Source organism: Lutra lutra, chromosome 10 (assembly GCF_902655055.1).
Source record: "Lutra lutra chromosome 10, mLutLut1.2, whole genome shotgun sequence".
Lineage (NCBI taxonomy): Eukaryota > Metazoa > Chordata > Mammalia > Carnivora > Mustelidae > Lutra > Lutra lutra.
The window spans coordinates 84015280-84035753 of record NC_062287.1 but is presented as its reverse complement, the minus strand read 5'-3'; the positions used below and the strand labels follow the sequence as shown (position 1 = coordinate 84035753).

At 34.2% G+C, this 20474-nt stretch overlaps 1 protein-coding gene across 1 annotated transcript in view; it reads left to right on the top strand.

The window, feature by feature from the left end:
* Positions 1 to 20474, top strand: part of DCDC1 (doublecortin domain containing 1) — a 433096-nt gene that overhangs the window by 265080 nt on the left and 147542 nt on the right.

The window sequence follows — 20474 nt, the reverse complement described above, 5'->3', positions numbered from 1 at the left end:
CTGATCCTCCTTATTTAATTGGAAAATTAAAGTTTATGTTTATTATTATTAGTAGTGTTATTTTGTTTGGTTTGATGTTATAAATCACAAAATGATGTTAAAAATTGTAATTTTAATATCGTAATTTTTGGCAGTTAACTATTGACTGAAGTACTCTTAAAGGAGTAATATGATTCATACTGTACTTTCTAATGCTCAAGAGAATTCCTAACTTTAAATATTCTAACTATAGATAGAAATGTCAGTTGCATGGAGAAAGAAAAAAAAATGACAACTTTTAATTTCTTTTTTAAGAACCTTGCCAGGTTTATATAGAGTTGACATGTAAACATTGTGTAAGTTTAAGATATACAACATAACAGCTTTTATTTCAATTAAAAGCTCTTAAATTCTTAAATTATGTATTCCTGCCTGAGATTTTTAACAGGAGGGGAATGTTTTTTCCTCTTAACAAAAGTGACTTTTCAATTTATTGTCTCTTTGTTATCTAAACCTCACTTTGGTTTCATTATTTTGAGTAAGAAAGGGCACAGATGAACAAAAGAACAAATTTAGTACCTTGCTGTATCATAGTCTGAGAATATCCCGGGCCTGTACAAAAACCTAAGTTCTAGTTTCCTTTCCTGCTACTTACTTTTTAATCATATATAAGATTCTCAACTCTCTGACACCCCACAACAGGGCCACAAGGCCACAGCAGTCCAGCTAGTCCTTTCTGTTCAGGTCACTAGAATGGAAGGCCCTTGGGAGCAGTCTTTGAAGTTTTCACGTAAAATAGGAACTCAGGGAAAACTGGACCACTGGGAAACGTAAATATGGTTTTATGAGACTATTGTCGGCCTTCCTAGACTCACTAGGCAGACATTTCTACTCTACGCTTTTTGAGAGCATGAGGGGGCTTGTCATTATCCTGGGTACTACTCAAGGAGGCACAGGTTCCTGCTGCTTCCTGATTTCTGAAACCTGTATAGGATTTCCATTTTTGTCTCCTGCTGGCCCTGGTCCCAGGAGGTGCAGGCCGGGGGTGGGGGGTGGGTGGGTGGGTAGTCAGTGTACAGGGAATCCAGTGATAACTCATCTAATTCTCTATGACTCCCTCCTTCCCCAGCCTGGAAGTATTTTCTCTGAGGGTCAAGGGCATTGGGAGGTTGAGGGATTTGTCTTCTGTATTTTGTGATTGTATCTGCCCTGAAGCAGTACAGTCTGATGATGGAATATTGGGAGAAAGGCATATTGTATTAGGCAAGCCAAAAAAGTCCCCAGAATACAAACAGGAAAACAAGCAACAAAGCAGTTAACATCAGTTAACATAACATAATACTTGTTTGAGTTGTTAGAATTGCAGGTCTTTAAATTTCCAGGAATGTGGTAAGCACTCAATGAGTAGTCTGTGAAAATGTGCTAAAAGCAAGTAGAGTCAAAAACAGTTTTTAATAGGGGTTGCAGTTAGATTTGTGATTTTTAATCGATAGGGGTTGACTAAATATGTTTGGGATTTTATTTCATAAGAAAATTCTCAGGGCCCTTCTCTTAGTGAGCATCCCTCGGGATTTGTGTCTCAGGCTACAGCAACTCTTCTAGTCCTCTTTTTTTCTTAAACCCACAGGGATTTATCCTCATTCTCCTCTCCACCCCCACAATTTGCCATAATAGAGGTAATTTCAGTTTCTCTCCTTCTTTCTGTTCCTTAACAAAGTTATTTTGAGTAGAGAGTAAGTACTTAGAGCAATTACTTTCCTCCCATTTTGGAAGGAATTGTTGGGCAAAATTAGAACATGGTACTGAATTTGGCATATTGATTACTTTGAACCTTAGGCTGTCTTGTTAGGTTTACAGGCAGTCCAAATATAAGAGAATCGGTGCATTATATTATCACAGCTTTAAGAGAGGACTTTACACTTTCTTGCCTTTATAAATGACAATTTTAAAAAATATAAAATAAATTCATTATAAAATAAAAGAATACTGTGAAATGATCTGAGTTGTAGAAATTGGAAAAAGAAATAGAATTTTAGAATAAAAGCCATTAATGAGCAAATAATCTGGAGAAAGAACATAGAGTTGAAAAGAATAAACGATACAGAGATATAAATGTTTGTATTTCCTTAGCAGTAGCCAATGAAGGAGAGAACCACAAGTAGCCAAATTTGGGGAAAGACAGAAAGATTGGTAGTTAGTGGCATATAAATATGTGAAAATGAAAGACAACATTCATTTTTAATAACATATATTAACTTTGCTTAAGTGCTTTATGTGCATTATTGCCCAGTAGCCTATGCAGTATGTAAAACAGAGGTATTCATCTCTTTTTTACTGATAAGGAAATTGAGGCACAGAGAGATTAAGTTACTTCACTAAAGGCCTTCCAGGTAGTAATTTAAGGCAGGCCTATCTGAGCCCAAAGTCTTTTTCTTAGCCTCTACATTATTCTGCCTAACCATTCATGTTCTTGTCTTAGTGATTATTCCAAATCTTTAGCCTTTCAAATGGGACCTATTATTTTGACTGGATATCTTGGAGAGGGACCTTTAAATAAAGTGGTACAGTTTAGAAAGGGAATAATAATAGATATGTCAATATATGCAGCTTGCAGTGATGACTACGTAAGAAGTTGAAAATACAAAAGGAGAGTGTGAACCCATTTCTTGTTGAATCCAACAGCCTAGATTTACCAATGTACAAAGCTTGCACTTGAATGGATTAGAGATTTTTAAAAATCTTTTTCTAATAAGGTGACTATAACCTGTCATGATTAGCCAAGGTATTTCCCACCTTGAATGGTGGTTCAGTTCGGCTTTGTATCTACTAAATATGGTGATAGGCAACTAACAGCTGTCATTTGTTGAATACTTACCATGTGTCAACTGCTAGTGAAAGTACTTATTCTTATAACAATGTGGTAAATTTAATTATTATCACAATAATCTGAAGGTGGAGGGACTCTTAAAATTCATAAAGATACAGCAACTGAGGCTCAGAGTGATTTTGTAATGTGCCCAGTTATACAGCTGGAGATGGGATTCAAACCCACAATCATTTGGATCTATAGACCATGCTCTTAACCACTGTTTTATTCTTCATTCCTAATAGTAGTTATTCCAGTGATTTTATAACAGAATGTTGTCAAATTGAATAGTCACTTTATCACTAAAATTTTATATGTATTATATCATAAACATTTGATTGGACTATTGCCATTTTGATGGGTACATTATTTTGAATTATATTCTTTTTTTTTCTTTTTTTTAAATTTTATTTTTAAATTTTATTTTTTATAAACATATAATATATTTTTATCCCCAGGGGTACAGGTCTGTGAATCGCCAGGTTTACACACTTCACAGCACTCACCAGAGCACATACCCTCCCCAATGTCCATAATCCCACCCCCCCTCCCAACCCCCCTCCCCCCATCAACCCTCAGTTTGTTCTGTGAGATTAAGAGTCACTTATGGTTTGTCTCCCTCCCTTGAATTATATTCTTAAAAAAAAAACAACCTATGACAATCACCACAAATCTGCAGGCCAGGCTTTCCCATCTACGGAATCATTTAATTTAATATATACACTTCAAGCATTTGTGGAAAGCAGTCTGATTATTGATCTTCATTTTTTATTATTTTTGTAATGTGGAAAAAATTATTTTTCCAGTTGAAGAAAAAGGAAAATCTCTTATTGTGTGAGGTCTTTAAAGTTCTTAGTTCACGATAGATTATATTTTCTTGTTTATTTATCAACACTTAAAATGTTTTTTCTGCCTCTATCAGTGAGATATAGAAATGTGGTTATCTTCTTGCTTGGATAAACTGAGTTGTGTGTACCTTTAATTCTAAGTTTGGTCCAAAAATAAGATAAATGCCATATTCTGGCATCTTTAAGTGTCTGGAATGTGTTTGTTTACATTAGTTTATCTGATGGAGCCCTTTACCTTATTCAAATTGAATAGGGGGTGGGGAAGGACTGGGACAGCCGACAAAGCATACTGACCCAGCTTGTCACCCAGTGACCTGTGAGAAGGAAATAATGAACTGTGAGTAGCTGTCATCTTAACTGTTTCTGACAGTTTGCCTTTGGGCACATCTGTGTTAGTTGCATTGGAAAGGCCTTTGTTCTTTTCCCACTAGTGACTTTGTGGAGTGCTGAGGGGTTTGCTAGCTACTGGACTCTTAAGCGGGCCCTTCCTTCCCAGGGAAGCAAGCAGCTGCTGTGGATCACACTGACATTTCTCTTCATGACTCAACTTGGCATGTACTTCACTCTTTCAAAAAAGAACATAAATTTAGAAGTCCTTTGATTTTTCTCATTTAAAATGTACTTGAATGTCTCCTGAGTTTTGTTACTAACAACACAGCGAGTTCTAAAACATGTTTAGTATTATCCTGATTTTATATGGATAAAGGTAAAGATAAATTGATAGCTAACCAGATAGGCAGGTGACTTGAAGAAATATATATCCAAATATTGACAGCTGTTATTGGGTTTTAAATTGTTCTTTATTATTTTCCAAATGTCAGTAATTGATTATTATATTTCCAATATAATAGGATAAAAATCAACATATGTTATGAAAAATATTTTTAATGTAGATACTCTTGACACATGCTTTATTAGTAGGAATATTTGGACTAAAATAGGTAAGAATATGCTCTCTTTTGTTTCACATTTTTCACTGCTACTTTTTAAATAGATTTCCATCTAATAATTTAAACTTTTAAATATTGTAGTATTTATGTTTTAAAATTAATCTAGTGCCTAAAATTGTTATAATCATTAGGCAATGTAATTTGATAAGAAACAGGTGTTTCTGTCTCCTGGCTTCCTGAAATATCACTATTATTTCAATGGCAACAAAAGCAAACATTCTGTATAGTACATATCATACCCTAAGAGAATTGTTTAAATTAAAATCAAAGCTTCTTTTATAAAATATAATTTCTGAATCACTTTTAAAGCCTTATTTACATTTTTACAATTGCTATAAAATCAATTCTTCTAGTATAATTAAGTCTGGCTATAATTGGTGTGTAATAAACACCAAGTATATGGTATTCATGTAGTTGTATTTACTTTTCCAAGAGAATATAAATCCAAACCATACTGCAGTGGTCAATTTTTATAAGGCCTTCTTTTTGTATCCATTATAGACGAGAAGAAATGAAGCTTGAAAGAAATTACACACTTTTTTCTGCAAAGTTTTTCTCTCAGTAACAATTTTGAGATGCACTAGCTAATGGAACTATGTTATAGTCTCCTGCTTTTCAAAGAAAGGTAAATTAATAATAATGAGAAGTTCTTTAAGCAGACAAATGATGATCATGTCTATATAATTATAAATTGTAAAAAACCACATATTAAAAATTGAAAGTCACATTCTGGTTTTCTTGAGGATTCAATAGTGTATGATTTATTATTCTGTTAAATAATTTATGTAGTTTTGCATATAGTTGACAGCAATCTGTAACCATCTTCTGCTTAAAACATTCTTCTCATTTTGTTTATCATATATCCACACAGTTTTTGTAGAGAAAATGAATGTATGGGTCATTTTTTTGTTCTTTGTTTTTAGTTTTTTTTTAGAGGGAGGGACAGGTAGAAGAGGGGCATGAGGAGAGGAAGAGAGAATCTTAAGCAGGCTCCATGCCCGTTGTGGAGCCCAACACAGGGTTCAGTCTCAATACCCTGAGATCATGACGTGAATCAAGAGTCAGATGCTTAACAACTGAGCCATGTAGGCACCTCGGGTCAGTTTTGATAATAGACACTGTCTTTTTAAGGAAAGCAAACTGTTTAAATTGCTACACTCAAATTCTTATTTCTAGAATTCTTACCAATTAAGGAAAATGTTAATATATAAATTGCTTTTGATACTCACTAAATCTAATTATACTTCCTAGGAATAAAATCTCCTTATTAGCTTAAATTTCTGTTCCTAGCTATTGAAATGCTCAGCTTGAAGCCCTGGCCTTTAACTCTTTTATAGTATATACAAGACTATGGTGTTGTATTTAAGAACACAAAATTATTTTGTATTCCAGAGATGCAGAGATATGCTTATAATTCTTTTTTTTTTTAATTAGAAAAGTCAAATACTGTTATCTGTTTGTGTTTTGGTGTATTTTTAAATGTATTCCCATATGCTCTCTGTGAATCAAATTAAAGCAAACAAATAATCTAATTGCACCTGTTTCTTTGAAACAAAGTCCAAATCAAACATTCCAAAAGATTAGGTTTATATCCATAGATGTACATTAATTCAGAATTATCAGAAGCTTTCAAATAAGCATTTTATGATAATTTTTGTTCTCACTTACTGCCCAAACCTTCAACTAGGCTGCTTAATTTCTATATTTTATAATGTACTATTTATCTTTCTGTTTTATTCAGCATTGTCTATAAAGCTAGTCAATGTAGGAACGGAAACTCTACTCCTACAGTCTTCAAACTTGTAGCCCCCAAACTAGAATGTCTATATAGTATCATAATAGTGAAAGTAGTAGATAATGAGGTTCTAGATTTGAGTAATATGGATGGACAAGGAAGAGATTGGTGGAGGAAGTGTTAGGGCAATATATGGAATTGGATGAAAGCAGAGTTCAAGCAGTCAAGTTAATTGTAGGTTAACGTCCTAACTTGTCTACCTCCTTTAACTCTTGTTCCCTGACAATCCATTCTCCACTTAATGGCCAGAGTGACCCTTTTGTATTCATAAGTCAGATCTTGAGGGTCCTCAGCTTCAGATCATCTAATGACTTTTTATTTCCTTTAGAATGAAACCCACGCCTTTACTATATGCTACATGGTCCTACTTTCCCAGGCCCATGGTACCTCTCTGAACACCATTCTCCCCACCCTTCATCTTCTCCAGCCAGCTTGGGATCCTGGCAATGTCTCAGGTTTGCCTTGCATGCTCACAACCCATCGCTCTCTCCCTGCCTTATTTTTCTTCAAGGTACTTTGCCTATCGTATACATAATTATTTACTGTCTGAGTTGCCCCATTAGAATGTAAACTCCATTTTAGCAGGAACTTTTGTTTTATTAATATCTGTACCTCCAGGATCATAACATAATGTAGTATGTAGTGGATATTCAATACGAGATTGTTGAATGAATGAATGAATGAAGTAGTACAATTAATGGAAATAATGAAACTAATCTGATCATTCATATGTGTATTCAAGATCCTCACTGTTGAATAACTTTATGACCTACTCATATGTCAATCCAAAATTGTACCTATAACAGTGGTTTTCTGATTTCCATATTTTTCCTTTCTTTCATCCTTTATTATTGTGTGAATATTTATTGAGTATTGTCTATATTCCAAGCACCATCCTAGGCACGGGGGATACATACTGAAGACAAATATACTTTCTTGCCTCACAGAACTGCCCCCATAGAATCTAACAGGGAAGAGAGATATTACACCAATCACTACAGTAGAGAGAGAGTGATGAGTGTATTTTAGGGAGAAGGCAGTTCATCCTGAACTCTCCTCCCTGGTGATATGCTTTTGAAGTATGACTCTGAACATCTCACTTACTGACTCACAATTCTTCAGTGTTTACCCATTTCCTACTAAGTTAAATGAAACATCAATTGGCAGACCCATCACACTGTATTCTTGAGGCAGAACCTCCCTGTTCCTATCCAGACCCAGATGTACTGTGTACTTGGGTTATGCTGGGTTGCTTGATCAACCCTACCTTCTGCAAGGCCCATTTTCACTGAATTCTTCAACCTTTCTTTTTTCTGATATATGCATCCAAGGATATACACTTTCCTCTAAGCATGGCTTTAGCTTCATCCCACCAATTTTAATGTCATATGTTCATTATCATTTCCATTTTGTTATAATTTTGACCCATGTCTTATTCAGAAGTTTATTTCTTAATTTTCCAAATTTTCCAAAACATTTTCTGGTTTGTATGTATGTTATTGACTTCTAAATGAATTCATTGTGGTTGAAGAACATTTTTGGTATGCTCTCAACTCTGCCAATTATTGAGATTTGCTTTATGGCCCACTCAATATCTGGACAATTTCTATAAATCACCCACATGTACTTGAAAAGAATATGTATTCTGTAGTCTGGGGGTGCAGTGTTCTATATATGTCGATTAAGTCAAGCTTGATAAATGTGTTTTCAGTATATACTTATGATATTTTGTCTGTCTGTTCATTTACTGAGATAAATATGGTTAAAATCTCCCAGTATGATTGTGGATTTGTCTATTTCTCCCTTTATTAATTTTATAAATATTTCTTTTCTGTAATTTGAGGCTATTTATTGAGTGCTTATAATTTTAGAATTTTACTATCTTTCTGATGAATTAAACCTTATGCTCCTACGGAATGATCCTCTTTAGCTCTAGTAATTTTTTTGACTACAGTTTATTTTGTCTCATATTAAATATGGTGATGTTAGCTTTTTTGTCAGGGTTTGCATGATGTATTTTTGTATCCTTTTATTTTCAAATTTGATCTTTATATTGAAGGAGTGCTTTTTTTGAAAGCTTATAGTTTTTTTTTAATGCTGTATTATAACCTGTGTCTTTTTTTTTTTTTAAGATTTTATTTATTTATTTGACAGACAGAGATCACAAGTAGGCAGAGAGGCAGGCAGAGAGAGAAGAGGAAGCAGGCTCCCTGGATGCGGGGCTCGATCCCAGGACCCTGAGATCATGACCTGAGCCGAAGGCAGAGGCTTTAACCCACTGAATCACCCAGGCGCCCATAACCTGTGTCTTTTAATTGAAGTATTTAGTCCATTTACCTATAACATAATCACTGATTTGGAGGTTAGATATTAAATCTAACATGCTACTATTTGATTTTTATGTGTTCAGTATATTCTATGTCCCCTTTTCTTCCTCTCTCTCTCTTTTTGCCTTCTCTTGGATTCATTGAGCATTTTATATTATTTTATTCCCTTCCTCCCAACTATCTTGTTAGTTATACATTGTTTTACTATTCTTTTAGTGATTATTCTAGAGATTACACATACTTCCTGACCTATCAACATCTAATAGAAATTAATTTTTTTACCACTTCTCAGATAATTCAAGGACCTTGAAACTCCTATTTTTGTATATCTACTTTCTGACAAAAGGCTGATGTATATTTTAATTCTATATATATTTTAAACCCCACAAAATATCATAATTATTATTTTTTTAGTCAGTTTTCATTTAGTCTGAGCCACATTTTTAAACTTCCTGTTGATCTCTCTGTATCTCTGGACTTCCATCAAGAATCATTTTCCTTCTGTTTCAGGAACATCCTTTAATATTTCCTTAGGTCTGCTGCTCATGAATTCTCTCTGTTTTAAATTATCTTAAATACACACACACACACACACACACACACACACACACACACACAGTTCATTTCCAAATTCTCATTTTCATATTTCTACTGAGTGTGAAATTCTAGGTTGTCAGCTATTTTTTTTTTTTTCCAGAACACACTGAAAATATCATTCCATTTTCTTTGGCTTCCACTTTGTTTATTTTAACTAAGAAGTCATATATCAGTCTTATTGCTCCTTTGAAGGCAATGTTGTTTTTCTCTTGCTGACTTAAGGTTTTTCTCTTTGCATTTGGTTTTTACTATGTTTTCCTAGTGTTTTTTGTTTTTTTTGTTGTTGTTGTTGTAGTTCTTGTTCTTGTTTTGTTTTTTGGTGTTGTTGTTTTGTATTCATAATACTTGGGGGTTTTAGGGCTTGAATCAGTGGCTTACTGTATTTTATCAGTTTTGGAAGATTCTCTGCAATTGTTTCTTCAAATGCTGTTTCAGCTGCATTTCCTCTCTCTTCTCTGAAGGAACATTAATGAAATGTGTATTAAAAACTTTTTAACTCGAAACTCTACGTTTCTTATGCTCTATTTTGTATTTTCCACAATTTGTTTCCTTAAGCTTTAGTGTGGATATTTTCTTTTGACCTGTCTCTCAGATCATCAGTTCTCCAAATTTTCTAATCTGCTGCAAAATCCATATGTTGAATTCCTCATGTGTGTTATGGTATTTTTCAGATATAAATTTTCCATTTGGTTTTTATGGCTCATAATATTATTGCAGTTTAATCATTCTTCTGTTATTGAACAATTTAGGTAGTTTTCAATATTACAAGTTTATAAATTGCACAGTAACAAACATCTTCGATTTTGTCTAGAATGCAGTCTTTCAATCTATGAATATTTACTAAGCACCTTATTTTCTCTGTCCAAAACTTTGTTGGACACTAAAATTTAAAGATAGATACGAAAAGTCCCTGATTTTCTTGAGTTCATAGTGTCATATAGCATTTCCCCTACTTTGTTACTAGTGAAAAATCTGATTACGGTTTAAAATACTGTGTTATGAGGCTTGTTGAGGTACTGTGTTTATTTTTTGTTTTATAAATACTTTTTATTTTATAACTTAAGTGATCAAAGACAAGGCCTAAATTAGTTCTCTAATAGCATTTTATTTTCTCTTTGAAGACAGAAGCAATCCTTTATATTTTTCATGCTTTCAAATTGGACTACAGAGTTAGCCAAACTATACGCTATACATACACTATCTTAGAATTATTCTTACTTTTTAAAAAGAGAAATACTAGGAATCAACCCTTAATCATGAATAGTCTCTACAAATATTTATGAAAAATAAGTTGTTTTTATCTTCAGTTAAGTTACTTAAGAATAATTATGTTGTGGTATGTCTGATCATTTCAGTTACCCATCAATTTATCAATTTGAATACAGCAAACTGACAGTGTTTTTGATTGACTTATAATCATCTGTATGTTTATCATGAGTCTATTTTTTGACAAAAAGTCTCCAATTGGGTCGTTCTGTGAATTAGAGGCAAAGGAAATCAGCTGAGCAGACAATATTCTAATATTCATATGCTCTGAATACATAGATTTTGATTTGGTGATTTTACTTCTATTGCTAAACTTTGTTCACTATATTCTCTCCTGTTTGGTTACTCCCTAAAACCTGAGAGTCAATTCATTTATATATGACACATAATAAGCATTAATTCCTCACTTTTATATTCACTCATTCATTTGATAAATGTTTTAGAGTGCCTGTTCTATTAAGAGATATGATATAGCTTCCTCATTGACATCTCAGAATCTGGACTGAGATTAGCCTAGCTTCAGTCCTAGTTGTGAGTACCCACGGTTTGATTTTGGACAAGCCAATTAATATCACTGATGCTCATTTCCTCATATATAAAGGGGGATAGTAGTTATTGTGAAGTTTAAATGATATCATGAATATTAACATTTAGCTCAATTCCTGGAACATAGTAAATACTTACTAAATGGTAGCTTTTATGATGATAATGATGTCCTATTATTATTATTGATATTAGTATTAAATGAAAAATATCATAAAGATGCAAACCAATTCCTGCCTTTAAAATTCTGAGACCTTATTGAGGAGAAGCTGTACATTGCTACGTTTTCTAATGTTACTCAAAAATAATTTTTGAGTTCTTATTGAGTAAAGAGAATTATACTACATAGTATTTGAGTATGTCTTTTAAAAAGTATCCCTCAGACTTTGAGGAATATACATATACTATGTATGTATATTCACAAAGAAATAACTTAATGGTAACAAAATACAGTCATGCTATAAAAATGTGTTCTTTGCTTTTGTGAACAAAAGAAATTGGATGTATCAAATCACTTCTATCACCAAGTTGGGGGATATAATTAAGTCTGGTAGTCTGTTCTCAAGTAAGTTTAAATATATAGTTGGACGGACAAAGCAAAGAGATTAAAACTTTAATGAGTGTTACTGTTTTTTATTATTCATGTTTATCATTAAACTTTTGGAGAAACAAAATAAAAGGAAGAGGAGAAATATGTAATTCTGGGTTATTAATTTTTTATTTCTCTTCTTTATGTTTTGTTATTGTCATAAGTATAAAAATGGGGACTTGCTAATTTTTTGTGTTTGATGATGACAATATGAGACATTAATATGTTCTATATACATTTTTCCACAGCATTAAATATATGTGTATATTATTGTTGTTTAGTGTGAATCTTAATTTGTGTAAATAGTGCCACATTATAGGACTCTAAGATGTTTCCAAGGTTTTTGCTCTTATAAACAAGATGGCAATAAACAACAGGTAGAAACCTGAAACATAATGTAGGTGTTCGATACTAATCTCAAACAGAATTTTCACACGGCAGTGCACACACACAGATGTGCATACACACACACACACACACACACACACACACACAAAAGTGCACACACAACTAGCTAGAGACATCTGAGTAAGAGCTGTGGATTGCCACAATGTCAATTGCTTGGTTTTGATACTGCATCATAGTTGTGCAAGATTTTATTATTGAGAGAAAATGGAGGAAGATTTTATGGTACTTTTTATACATTTCTTGTGACTTCATATGAATTTATAATCACTTCAAAGTGAAATGTTTAAAAAAGAAAAACAAACCTTTCCCAAGTAGAAATAGGCAGAGTGAAGAACAGAATACATGTGGAAGGAGAGCTCTTGAGATAGAAAATTCCTTGACTGACTCCTGATCTAGGCAGGCTCAATAATCCTAAGAAAGTTTTTGTTTTTTTTTTAATATAAGAATAGTTCCTGGGAGCCTCTGAAGAAAGGGACCATTAGCACTAGACACCTGTTTCTAGTGGTGTTTTTCTAAATTAATAGCAGTCCATAGTATTTAGCATATTTTTAATAGAGAATTCTGGGCAAAGGTATTTAGAGACTTGTATTGAAAGTCTGTAAGAATAATAAAATATGGTCAAATTCAATGAACTGTGGGAGAGGTGAGGACTTTGCCTTATATCACTTGTAAGAAGTGGGTCAGAGAAGCAGGAAATTCTCTGACTAGGAAGAGTGAAAATTAAGTTCCTAAATATGAGATTCTTTTGTCTTTTGCATCACTCTTGGAAATGCATGTAGACAAAAGTGTGTGTGCATGTGTGTCTTTGTGTGTGCACTGTGTATAGGTTGAAATTGAAGTGCTCCTTCTTCATATCAAAGTGTACCTATGCATACATACATATGAATATACTTGTGAGACTATAGATTACATATATGAGCATATTGATATGAGACAAAATCTCATTAAGCTTACAAGTCTTGTAAAATACTTATTATGATTTACTAGAATGTCGTATTTCATTATCCCAAGGTTTAAAAAAGTATTTCTGACATCTCTCCTACTCTGTCATGAATGTATATATAGTGTTATCATTATCCTAAAATATCAGCATCACATGCTACTGTAGTAATAACTGCCTGCATTAGTTACCTATTGCTGTGTAATAAAATTACTACAAATCAGCATCTTAAAACTCCCAGTTTTATTATCTCCCAATTCTCTGGGTCCAAAGTCCAAGTAGGCTTTCTGGGTTAGGGCTTCATATGGCTGAAATTATGTCGGCTAGGCTGGACACTTACCTGAAGGCACTAGGGCAGAATCTCCTTCTAGACTATTTCAGGTTGTTGGTCAAAGTCAGTTCTGTACGGTTGCAGGTCTGAGTCTCCCTTTCCTTGTTGGCTGTCATCTCAGCTCCCAGAGGATGCCCACATAACTTGGCACATAGCGCCTTCCATCTTCAAAGCTAGCACCGGTGTCTCTAATCCTCCTTGTGCTTTGAATCTGACTTTTCTTTCAGAAACCAGGGGGAGAAAACTCTGCTTTTAAAGAGATTTATGAGTAGATTTTCCTCACCCAGCCAATCTCCCTACCTGAAGGTCAACTGTATTGATTACATAATATGACCATGAGAGTGATAGCTCATATTCACAGGTTTCAGAGATTAGGGAAGGACATCTCTGGGGGCCATTTTTAGAATTACCTGCTATACTGCTATATGCTTCCAGGTAAAGGACTAGTTAGATAATTTCTTCATTTATTACATTCAAAATGTAGAATTCTTCATGGTCAACACTACCATAGAAAGGAAAAAGAATAGAAGGTAGCATTCAAAGAGTGTTTAAAAAAGTACATGCCTAACAACCTAAGAGTTTAGTCTAAACAGCCACAATAAGTAAATATCACATATAGTACTTAGAGTAGGGCTTCAGTTGTGATAGAAGAGAGCAAAAAAAGTAAGATTCACAGGTAATATAATGACGGTAACTATAATGGAGCTTTCCATTTTACCGGCCATCAAGTGATTGAGAACTCAACAGTTTAACTGATGCCTATATAATGCAGGTGATAAAATTCCCAGTACAAACTGGTTTAAGCATGTAATTTGAAAAGAGTCCTGGGGAAACATTGGTTTACATCCTCAACTGATTAGATCCCATTTTTTCTCAGTTCTGCCTTCAGGATTCATGAGGAAGGAACACGGTGTCAGCAGCGTCTGCCCCTAAGTGTTTTCAAGTCTCAGGGCCACAGAACTTCTCAGAAGTACCAGCAAAGTCTCTGAATTATAAACAAAACCTCTGTTGTGTCAGGTCCCATTTGGAAGGTATCACTGGGTTGTGCTGATTGGCTTAGACCCAGGTCATGTGTGTCAGCTCTGGTGTCAGGGTGGAGTCAGCTTCACCCTAACCACCTGGATGGAGACTAAGGGAGAGGTGGTTCCCAGAAAGAAAGAAGGGTGCATTGTCAGAGGGCAGTGAAGGATGCTGAGCTGCACTAGCCAGGAATGTCCACAGCAATGTCTTTACTATTCAAAAGATATATTTATAGATGTGCCTGGCTGGGTCTTCGTCAAGAGAATGCAACTCTTGATCTCAGGGTTGTAAATGTAAGCCCCCACTGGGTGTAGAGATTACTTAAGAAATTAAAATCTTTGTTTAAAAATATATTTTTATAGGGGCACCTGGGTGGCTCAGTGGGTTAAGCCTCTGCCTTTGGCTCAGGTCATGATCCCAGGGTCCTGGGATCAAGCCCCACATCGGGCTCTCTGCTCAGCAGGGAGCCTGCTTCCGGCTCTCTCTCTCCCTGCCTTTCTGCCTACTTGTGATCTCTCTCTGTGTCAAATAAATAAACAAAATCTTTAAAAATAAATAAATAAAAAATAAAAATATATTTTTATAGATACATTCAATACCAATGGGTTATATACAAATATCTCATTTGCTCACTGGAGTGAAGCAGTAATACTGGCCTGAAAGGAAAGCTGGAAGGTTATTTTGGTGGTATTCAAACTATGCTATGGGGAACCTCACTGTTTCCCTGCTGCTATAAATGAAAAAATTGGAAAGCTTGATCCAATTCACAGAAGAAACTGCAGAAATTTTCCTTCTTTATTTTCACAGAAACTTTTTAAAAATAACTTTGCTACTTGATAGCATTTGCTTATTCTAGGACTGACTATAAAATGGCAGCGTTGTCTCTGATTTAGTACAGATTATGTATGTGGTTATTAAAATTTGTGTATATTAATATTTTACTACATTCTCTTAAAAAGCATAAAAAATTCTGTGTGTTCTGTTTCATGAACCAGCTTGAGGACCATTGATATAGTCCTGTTTTCTCAATTGCAGGTGAATAAGTTGAGGCCCAAAGAAGTTAAAGAATTTGTCCAAGGTCATCCAGGTAGTTAGTCAAGAATCCTGGTTTTATGTCTCATTCCAAAACTTCCCCATCCTTCATGCTTAATAATTTAATATTGTCTTAATTTTATCTTACATTGTTGGAGAACTTGATAGTTAATGGAAAGGATGGTAAATGTGTGGGGATAGGAAGACAAGAATGTAGTTATAATAATAATAATTGAATTTTATTAGAATGTAAATTGTATTTGTGGACTTTGCTTAAAATAACAAATGTTAATAGGGTATTTGATGAAATGAGGCTTAGTTGTTTAGCCTGACTTTTTTTTATGAACATATAAACCCTGAATTATCTAGTTTCTTTTAGTGTTTTTACTTATTTTAGTTTTTATACCATGATGATTCCTCAGAAAAGTCATCTAGAGGTGATAACATGAAGTAGTCAAGAAGAGACAGGACTTAGACTAGCTGGGTAAAAATTCTGACTTGGGCAAAGCTCCTTTTTCTCTTTGTGTTTTATTTTATTTATTTATTTTTAAGATTTCATTTATTCACTTGACAGACAGAGATCACAAGTAAGCAGAGAGGCAGGCATAGAGAGAGAGAGAGAGAGGAGAAAGCAGGTTCCCCGCTGAGCAAAGAGCCCGATGTGGGGCTCAATCCCAGGACCCTGGGATCATGACCTGAGCCCAAGGCAGAGGCTTTAACCTACTGAGCCACCCAAGCACCCCTCTTTGTGTTTTAGTTGCCAACTCTTCAAGTTAAGGTATAATTCCTCAGATGGTGGTTGTGAGGATTAAATGAGATAATGCATGAAATCAAACTGCAACATAAGATAATAGGTAAGAGCACTGACTTAGGAGTCAGATTCCCTTGGTCCAAATTCTTATAAGCTGGGTGTCATTAGTCTAGTTACTTAACTTCTCTGGGTCTATTTTTTCATTTATAAATTAAAAATAATAATAACATCAAGTTTATAGGATTGCTGAGGATCAGAAGAGTCAATATTTGCAAAACATTTAGAAAAATACAAGTCCATTTATATAGGACAGACACTCATATACAAATGAATAAGTACTGAGAAACAGTGCTTGGTACATAGTAAATACTCCATGTGAGAGTTATTTGAAGGAGTCCCTAATCACCCCCATCACCTTGTTTTATTTCCTTCATACCACTTAACACTAAGATTGATTTGTTTACTCTTTGGTAATGTTTTATTGTCTGTCTTTCCCCTGAAAGTATAAACTGCAGGAGGACAGGGACCGTACCATCTGTACACTCCGTTACACTGCTGTACACTCAGAGCCTGGAACATTGCTCTACACAGACTCAACAAACTCAAGAAATATTGTTGAATGAATTAATGATTAAAACTAACAACATAGCATAAATCCCCTAAGTACTTTAAATCTAATACTGCTACATGATAATGCCTCTGAATGAAAAGTCTTAATTATTTTTCAGAACTTATCTGTATTTCTAAATGAAATGCTTACAAGTTTCCCTGATTAGCTATGCTAATTTGACATTTCTGACATGCATGAGAATGCACAGTTTCCTTTAGGATCTTTAACATACTATAAATACCTTGAGCAAAGAGTAATTGAGATCTTTTCTCCTATACACATGGATGCATACAATGCCTTGGTGTTTTACCACATTAACCCAAGAGGACTTGCAATTTCTTAATGCTATTGACCTAGCTTTCTGGCTCACACCTGTGTCCTGGTGTAGTGTCTGACCTCTGGGACAAAACAGGGTTTAGGATGCTTTCACTTTTGCTCCATGTTTTTATTTTTTCCTCCTGAAGTATGACTGACAAACTCAGTTGTCATATTACCTTGTATTTTGATGAAGGGTCCGATCCCACAACCCCGAGATCATGACCTGAGTTGAAACCAAGTGTTGGATGCTTAACCTGCTGAGCCACCCAGGTGCCCCTGTTAATATCCTTCTTTTTCATATATCCCTTTAAAAGAAAATTTTGATATGTTTTCCTTTTTTTTCTTTTTCATTTCAAATCCTAAATTAAAAAAAAAATAATCCCCAACTGAGTAAAGTTGTGTAAACTAAGGACTATAGCCTATAACTGTATAGTGCACACTGCCTGATATAGAGTAGGAGTTTAATAAGAGATGAATAGGTTAAAATGGTAATTTTGGACACAACTTTTTATTTATTTTGTTACCATATTTATATGAATCATCACATAACTAAATAACCACAGTAAGCACTTGTGATAATGCTGATAAGATGTCAGAATTTGACAGTAACTTTTTCAAATTAATAAATTTGAAGAAAAAAATTGATATGATGACATTAAAAAAACTATTCCTTTTGTAACTCCCACTTTTTTCACTTTTAGCTTTTCAACCTGCTTGCTCTATCCATCAAAAAAAGGATACCAGTTTTTTTAGGTGTATCCAAAGAAAAACACTAACAACAATAGAATCATTTCCCAGGAGAACTGTCTTGTGAGGACATAGGATTTGAGTCAAATCTACTCTTTGAGTCTTCAACCATGCTCCATGCTCTAGCGCTATTAACTACAGAGACACATTGACAGAAGAAGTGGTGAGCCTGTCAAGAGGCCAGGAAGTGAAACAGGTCAAACAAAATAATTTCTGGATACTTTCCTCTTCCAAAAATCTGTTATGAAATCTAGCATTGACCTCTAGTGTACTTTACTTGTTAATTGACCCAGAGAATCAAGTCTTCATCTTTGTAACATTCACAGCCCAAACAAATTATTATAATTCCATATTCTCCTTCAGTCTTGTTCTATTTTTCTAAGATTTGGCAGGCATTACAAAACATGGAAGCATGCGCTAAATGTTAAGATTTCCCCCAACAAACCATATATTTTTCAACTGATTTTAAATATGTAGTAAGTAATCAAGACAATAAAATAAGTATGATGCTGAAAAGAATAAAATAATTAACAAATATACTTCACATATCTAAATGCTTATTAATTCTTCATTTATATTCATTAACTGATTCACATTTCTCTTTCTGTCGTCTGTTCTAAAAAACACTAAATAAAAGACTAGTGCTTGCTTGAATCACCTTTAAAGCTATGACAAATGGTGGGAAAGGATTAACATCTAAGAAGATAAAAATTATAATTAAAGATAATCCTGAAAAGAGGAAGAAATATTCAGGTGCAAGCTAATTCCATTCCTTAGAAAGATGTGGTAGTTCACTGAGGGAAAACAAACAAACGTTAAGTTGTTCATGAACACATCTGGCAAGGTAAATTCTGGGGCATTACAGAGATAAGAGACTTTCAGGATTCTCTTGGAAACACCATTTTTTTTTTAAAAGCAAGTTGGCTCTATATCTTTTCAATGTGTCCCCGCATGTGCACAATTAAAGACCCACCAATTTGCCTTCATATTGGCTCCACTCTGACTAGAATCCATTTCTGGACTCAGAATGTCAAAACCTGAGGACTAATAGGAACAGCTTAGAATTTGGATTTTGAGAGCCTCTGAATTCAGAGATACTGGGGATGATTCTGGAGGGGAGGCTAAGCAAACATTTCTACTTCAGCTAAAGTACCTCTGCTTTATACGTTGAGCTCCTGCAAAGGCAGTGCAGTGTTATGGTTAGGCTGCTTCAGTCCAGATTCTGCTTCAGCACTTACTAGTTACATGACCTTGGATAAATACCTTACTTTTGTCTCAGTTTTTCATTTCTGTATGGTGGTACCTAACTCTCATGCCTGGCACATAGTAAACACTCAATAAATAACTACCTGAACAAAGAGATTTTCTAAAACAAAAAAAGCAAAACAACAACAAAAAAGTAAACCCTTGGAGCCATTAATTTTAAGATCATTTTAAAAACTAAGGATTAAGGAGTATGAGGGTCCCGGTCCTACTTGATCTATTTCTTTTCTAAACTGTTCCACACCATGTTTTTTTAATCACATGTATTGATTTTTATATTCTTTGTTTTACTAAAAATTCATAAAGCATGTATATTTTGTCTATATATTATATTTTTGAATGGTTAGGTCAAGGGACAGGGGAAGACAGTCATGTAATTTGCTTTTTACAGTATCTGTTACTGAGACAGGTAGATCAAGATTTGATGATGGATTTTTAAGAATGTTAATGACAATAATATTGATAATAATCTCTACATATTCTATTTGATATTCTATTTGATATGAGAAAAGAGAGCAGTGATTTAACAGTGGTGTTCACAATAGTGATGTTATTTAAGGACATACAGAGAATATGGTGAATAGTTTCTATCTTTCTCAAGTTCAGAATAAATAAGGGGGATAAACAAGGATTTCACTGAAGCACATTCAACAAATGCCTATTGCTTGCCAGCTACTCTGCTAGGTGTGAGGAGATATAAAATCAGTTTCAAAGGAATAAATAGTTTCTCTGATGAAATATTCAGTTTCTATAGAATAGAGCAACTTCAAAGTGATTACTTAAAATAGAGTTGATTAGCGCCAGAAAGAAAAAAAGAACTTCAGTTAGAAGTGTAGAAGGAATGAAGGAAATAGAAAATTGTCATTAGAGCAGCATAGCAATAATTACTGCAGGCAAAATCCATCAGCAGAGGCTAAAATTAGTGGGTGAAAGTTTAAGGTAAAAGAGCATATTTCCAAGTAAGGTTTAGGAGCATAAATATTCAAATATCTATCATTTACCAGGGACAGTATAGTAATTTTACAGTGAAGTAACTTCATAGATAGCATCTTAACAAAATAAAGTTAACATCACCAGTAATAAGACACGGACAGATGTACCTTCTGAAATGATCTGGTGATACTGACCTCTGTGATATTCTTCCCCCAAATCCATTACCTCCGTCTAATAATGAGAAGACATCAAAGAAATCTAAATTGAGGGATATTCTACTAATGAGTTTTCTTAAAAGTTTCATGATCTTGAAAGGAAATACTGATCAACTATCACACATTAGAGAAGACAAAGGAGACCC